Below are 6,142 nucleotides of genomic sequence, written 5' to 3' on the forward strand. Positions count from 1 at the left end.
AAAGAGTGTGCTATGAATGTTTTATTCTTTCAAAATTCATACAGCTTCCTTAAGTAAAGATGCTTTAAATAAACAAAGCATTTTGATAGGATCCTTTTCAGCAAGACTATTCTTACTGGCATGCTGCATACTGCTCTCCTCAACCCAGGGTATTCTTCAGGGATTGTCTGTCACTATCACCCTCCTCAAGCCTTTTGGAATCTGTGGATGGAAAGGCAAGCCTTTCATATCTGAAGTTCTGCAGAAATTGCCAAATTTAACATAGGATTATTTTACATTTGTTAATCTGGTCCATATGTGGTAGTCACTTTTTTTTTTCCCACAAAAAAATTCCATGGGTGGAAGCAAATCTTACTGCCATGCTGACTATATCCAGCAGAAACTACAAAAAACAGCGAAAACTGTGTTTTTATCCACCGAGATCTACATATTGTAGTGATGTTGTGGCAAAACTGGGGAAAACTATGTCAGACTAGAATTAGAATGAGTTACTCCTAGACTCTGTGTATGATAAATGATCTTCATGTATCTTTTGCATGTATTCAGCATTCATTTTAGATTTCATTCATTAATATTTAAATCTGGGGAGAAAAATGCATAGCTGTAAATAAGAGCTGTTTCATGCAGTGCTTATGTCTGTTCATGCTATGCACAGGATAATAGGCAGTGTGATAAGGAGGGTTATTGGCAGAGCTTACACATGGCTAGCACAGGAAGAGCTGCAGTTGTTTTGCAGCTGATGAGCATGCTCCTCAGCTAGCATAGCAAGAGGCTTTCCCTGCTGAGGGTTAGATCATATCGAGATGTGGAAAATGGTACGGATTTCTAGGGATTTCATCTCCCCATAGCATTGCTTTCAGCCTACAGGAAGTGCAGCAAGACCCTTCTTGTGTTGGTAACTGGTAGCGATGCTCAGTGTCCTTTCCTATCTCAGTTATCATTGTTCCAGTGAAAGAGGTGTTGTAGCCACCCATCACAAGTGCCACGCTGAGAACAGGAGGGGATTTGGAGAGAACAGCAGGTAGACAAGGGAAGGTAGGCAACAGCAGCAGAATGTAAATGTCCGTGCAGTTCAGCTGGAGTGAGTCTTTTCTGTCTTGGATACAGTACTATCTTATCCTGTTTCTGTAATCATAGCAAAACTGCAAACACAAGCAAAATCTTTTTTCCCTCTTCTTTCACTCCCTGAAAGAGGCCCTTTCTGTATTTTTCCCTTCCATATGGACTTCTCCATATGAGGAATTTGCAGGGTGAGTGAGAGGCCATGCCAGAAAACAGTAGTCAAGGTTAACACCCAAGAGGGGTGGAAGAGGGCACACAAAAGGGACAGAATATGGTTAAGCAGAAGAAAAGGGGTGTCCTAGAACAAGTGTGCATTAACAAGAGCCTCATCCCACCAGAGGCTTTGAGGGACAGCCATGTGTGACTTGGCAGGAGCAGAAGCCCTTTTTTTGTTTTGCTGTTGTGAGTTAGAGAAAAATAAACATTCACGGAATAAGCACAGACTTAAACATCCAAGGCAAAAGGCAAAAGAAAAAGCAAAATAAACAAACAAACAAAAAAAAAAGTGTTGCCTAGGAAATGCTTTGCTTGTGACCTGAGAAGTTTCACAAGTAGCCGTCTAGTCTGGTCACTGAGAGGGGACCATGTGCTGGTCTTTGGTATCAGGGTGGGTGTTGGAGGCTGAATGTCATCCTTGACCTACTGCCCATTACAGGGGTGATGCAGGGACACTGTGGCCCCAGGGAGCTGCTGGAGGGGAGCAGCAGGTAAGCCTCAGGGTGCTCCTCCGTGCCACCCCTGCCATGGCTGGCCGTGCGTGGTCCCTGGGGGCTGTGTACTAACATGCACCCAGCATTTTGTTTGTGAACTTCTTATATCCTCCTGGAGCAAAGCCTAAAACAAAAATACATAATGCAGCTGATCCACGTCCTGCTAAAACAAGGCTCACTTTCTGTCTGTAGCAGTAATAAAATAATTTAATCTGCAGCCCTAAGATAAAGTTGGACCAAATGCTCCTGCCACGCACATAGAGGAATGGTTGCTTGGAAGTGATTTCTCCAAGCATAGGTTCCAATCTGTGCAGTGTCTGCCTTTGAAAAACAAACAAAAAAGCTCTGCAAGACAAACTGACAATGTTTTTTTCCCCTCTCTTCAACCTCTTTTCCCCTTTGTCAGATCCTCTGGGTATGTCTACTTCTCAGAAGAGGGGCTTTTACTGACTTCGTTCTCAGCAAGTTTTTGTAAATACAGGCATTTAAGACAGGTCCTCAGTAGAAGAAAAAGTCATCCCAAATTATCAGTGCTTAGTGGTAAACTAAACCAGCAGGCATACTTGACTGCAGTAGCCCAGAGGTAATCTGTCATTCCAATACAGCCATAAAGGAGTATTTCTGTGTTTTAAGATTTCTGTGTTTTAAGTATTTCTGTGTTTTAAGATGCTGTTTCTATTTGTATCCTTTTTTCCTAGTTTATCTTTCTGTACCATCTGCAGTTTATTTGGTTCATTTTGCAGACAGTTCTAAGACGGACAAGGACCTAATAATGAGTGACTAGTTCATCAGTGATTATTCTCATGTAGCTTGTTTCTTTCCTGCTTCAGGTTTTTGGAGTTATTTTCTCTTTGTTTTTCTATCACTCATTTTTTGTGTGATTCATCATGGCTGGTTTCATATGCCTACTGCCCACAACAGTTTTTACTCTCTTGCAATCAAACCTGGCTGTGAGGCCATGCCACCCTTTACCCAGGAGTTCCAAGCATGCAACTATTGTGGAGATAAAATCTGCATGGGTGCACCAGACAAGGGTTCAGGAGAGATGTGATGTAGTCATATCATGGCCACTGGACAGCTTCAGTGATCTTCTGCCACAGCAAGCCAGGCTATGCACAAGTAGCCACTGTCTCAGCCTTGTTTGTGAGATATCACGCAGTAACAGAAAATGACATATGACCGCTGTGTTGTGACTCAGATTTCCTGCTGCAAAACCTGCTTCTCAGTCTATAGGGACGCTTTCCCTCATCTATCCTTAAATCCTTTTAAAAGATGCAATGCCATTCAAATAAATAAATAAATAAATATTTACAAAACACACAGCTTTGTGTCATCCACTAAGATGAGTAAATTTGATTCATTGAATGCAGTGTATATAATCACTTTGTATATAATTGTAATGTGGGTTTGGCCAAGTTTGTAAAATGCTAAGATACACCTGGAAATTACTCACACTGTATTTTGGGCTGCTCTCAGTTCTCCTCCTGAGCACAAAAATACATAGAGATTTCAGTGTCTGCTTCAGGGTTTCAAGTGTATGGCAGCAGGACCCTTTCAGATCTCATTGTTTCATTATATGTGATATTTTTAGATCTTCATTCTTGGTGAAATCAATGCACAACAGATTTCTGGAAAGGGAAGAATTTAACTGCATTTAACTTAGCATCACTTTACTTTGACAAATATTTCAAGTAAGAAGTAGAAAAATAAATTTCAGGTTATTTTTCCTTCCAGGGAAAGAATTGCATGTTTAAAATATTGTTTCCTAAATCTGAAGTAAATGGATCCTGACATTTTTATGTCCCTTGTGTTGTATCTAACTCAAATATGCCCTTACTGTGGGTGATGCTTTCCAGTATTTTCCAGGGTACTGTCAGTTAAGTAACAAGTGAGAAAACTCAAGGCATTCATTGTGTCAGCATTTGAAAGCACTTAATAAGCCACTGGGGCCATTAGCATGGTGGGAAGTTTTGCTATGAAAGTCCCAGGAGCTAAAGTAAAACAAAACCCACAGGACTGAATGGGGCTTGGCTTTGATGGCTTTTACCTCCCCATAACAACCACGCCCGTCTGTTCAGCAGCTGTCCTGGTGTGCACCGGGTGCAGTGCTCGGTGCTGCGTCCCCTCCACTGCTGCCAGCAGGTAATAGGCTGGACAGCTGGCCTGGTCTGCAGTGGGGGCCAAGGTAGTGGGAAGCCCATGCTACCCAAGGGGGTCTGGAGCTGGGCAACATGGGTTTCTTCTCCTCTGACATCCTGGCTGCCAGCACATTGTTGACCCAGCTCCAGGCCCAGCACAAGCAGCAGAGTGACAGATTACAGAATAACGACTTCCATTCTCTTCCAGAGAATGGATGGGAAAGCAACCCTTTGTTTATGTCTTTTTTTTTTTTTTTTCCCCCAGTGTAACATAGACTGCACAGAGTATAGCGTTGCTTGCTCAACCACAGCCCGTGTTTTCCTGAGTGCAACCATGTCAAGCCTCAGCATATAAATTATTGGACTTATCTGAAATACTGAGAAGCCCAGAGAGTCTCAGACACTCCACCTGAGACCAGTGTTAAGTGTGGTGGGCTGCATGAGGACTTTTGTTGAAGACTTTGGGGCTTTCTCAGGGTCAAATGCCTAGCTATCATACTGTGCTGCTTCTTGTTCTTGCTGCTTGTAGCATACTCAAAACTAATAGCAACAGAATGTTCTGTTTAGCACATCGAGCTTCTTAAAGCAGATTTGGAAACAAACAAACAAACACACACACACAAAAAGATCCCAAACCAAGACACACAAAAAAATGAAATAAAACTGTTGGAAATTTGGAAGCTTTCAATTGCAACTTTGAACAATTCTAGGAGAGCTTTCCTGTCATCTCCATTGTTTTCATGTTGGATTTTTCTGCTATGGGCCTGGTGATGCTGTCATCATCTTTTGTCCTTAACTGTAGATTCTGTGACTTGCAGTGTTCCTGTCTCTGCTGTTGTCTCCTGAGGCAGCCTGTAATGAAGAAAATACATGCTCAAGCTGGAAGAAAGTCCACAACTGCCTCAGTAGCTTGGAAGCTGAATGAGCACAACATGCACAGTTTCAGCAGCAAGTGATTGAATTTGAAAGATTGCCTTGGTTTCTGCAGAAACCAGCTTAGCAAAGCTGCTCCACACAGAGGACAGCCTCTGTATCAACCCAGACAATCCTGCAAATAGTTTTCTCCTTTTCTGGGAAGAGGTACAAGGAAGGGACAAAAGACTGTAATCCTTTGCATGGGTTTCAAGTACTCATTTCTAGGACTACTGGAATCCAAAAGAGCTGTAGACAAAAGCTATGAAGTGGATTCATGATTCATGATGCCACCTCAGCGTGGGAGAGTTTCATCCCTATGCTGTAAAATTGCTGCCAGCCCCGTAGCAAAGTCATTTGGCCAAAGACATCAGTGCTTTCTGCTGGCAGTTTGCCTACCAGCTTCTTTTCCTTTGTGAGCTTTGGTGGTCAGAAATGTGAAAGGCATTGAGCAGCACCGTGGAACCGTAAGTTGCAAGCCAGCACAGTTTAGGGATGCTCTTTGGTACACAGAAAGCCTGTTTGTGGTTGCCTGGTTGGCAACCAGTGTCTGTAACCTGGCATACCCTGTGTGTTTTCAAAGCCCTTTGAAAAACATTAGTCTACTTGATCTAGGTGGGTTTGGTATCCAAACAGGAAGATGTCTGTATGGCTTACAGCTGCTGCTGCCCAAGATGGAAACAGCTGGCACCTTCTTAGCAGGCATGGCAGTGGAGGCTGTGGAGGCTAACTGTAGTCAGCTGTTAGACCTGCAGAGAGCATCACTGCAGAAAAAGTGCAGGCAGTAGCTTAACAAATAAATACCACAATGACAGGAAAACCTGTTTGAAAACAGTGCTCACTGACTAGTGCTGGGAAGCTCCTGTTGCTGCTGCCTGCACTGAGCCTGTTCGGTGATGATAAAACCTTAGTTTCTACCTCAGCCAAGCATGTCAGTCTGGAAAATCTCAAGAGTACCATCTTTGTTCTGACAGGATTTTATGTGTAAGGCCTTCCCCAGCAGTGCTTATATTTAAAATATCTTGCAAGGAACTAGCATCTTCACTTAACTCAGTACTCCCAATAGGGTGCAAGGCATTTCTGCACTGAAACTCTGCATTTTTGCACTATGCTTTAACCCCCTCAGAGCTTTGCAAAGCACAGAGAGGAGGGGGAAGCATTTTTAATCAGGGCTCTTTGGCATTCACACTATTGAAGCCTGAGGAGCCTGAATAGAGCCCTAAGAAAAAATTTAGATCTTGAAGGATGACATTTCAGTGCAAGAAGGATGTGTGTTTAGGACTTTCCATTACATAATTAGGCTGAAATGGATTAACAAGG

At 42.9% G+C, this 6,142-nt stretch overlaps 1 protein-coding gene across 1 annotated transcript in view; it reads left to right on the forward strand.

Moving 5' to 3' along the window:
• The window catches only part of LPAR1 (lysophosphatidic acid receptor 1), a 48,754-nt gene that overhangs the window by 41,097 nt on the left and 1,515 nt on the right, over window positions 1-6,142 (forward strand). The window lies entirely within an intron of this gene.

This window comes from Chaetura pelagica, unplaced genomic scaffold (genome assembly GCF_000747805.2).
Source record: "Chaetura pelagica isolate M959 unplaced genomic scaffold, ChaPel_1.0 scaffold391, whole genome shotgun sequence".
Taxonomy (NCBI): domain Eukaryota; kingdom Metazoa; phylum Chordata; class Aves; order Apodiformes; family Apodidae; genus Chaetura; species Chaetura pelagica.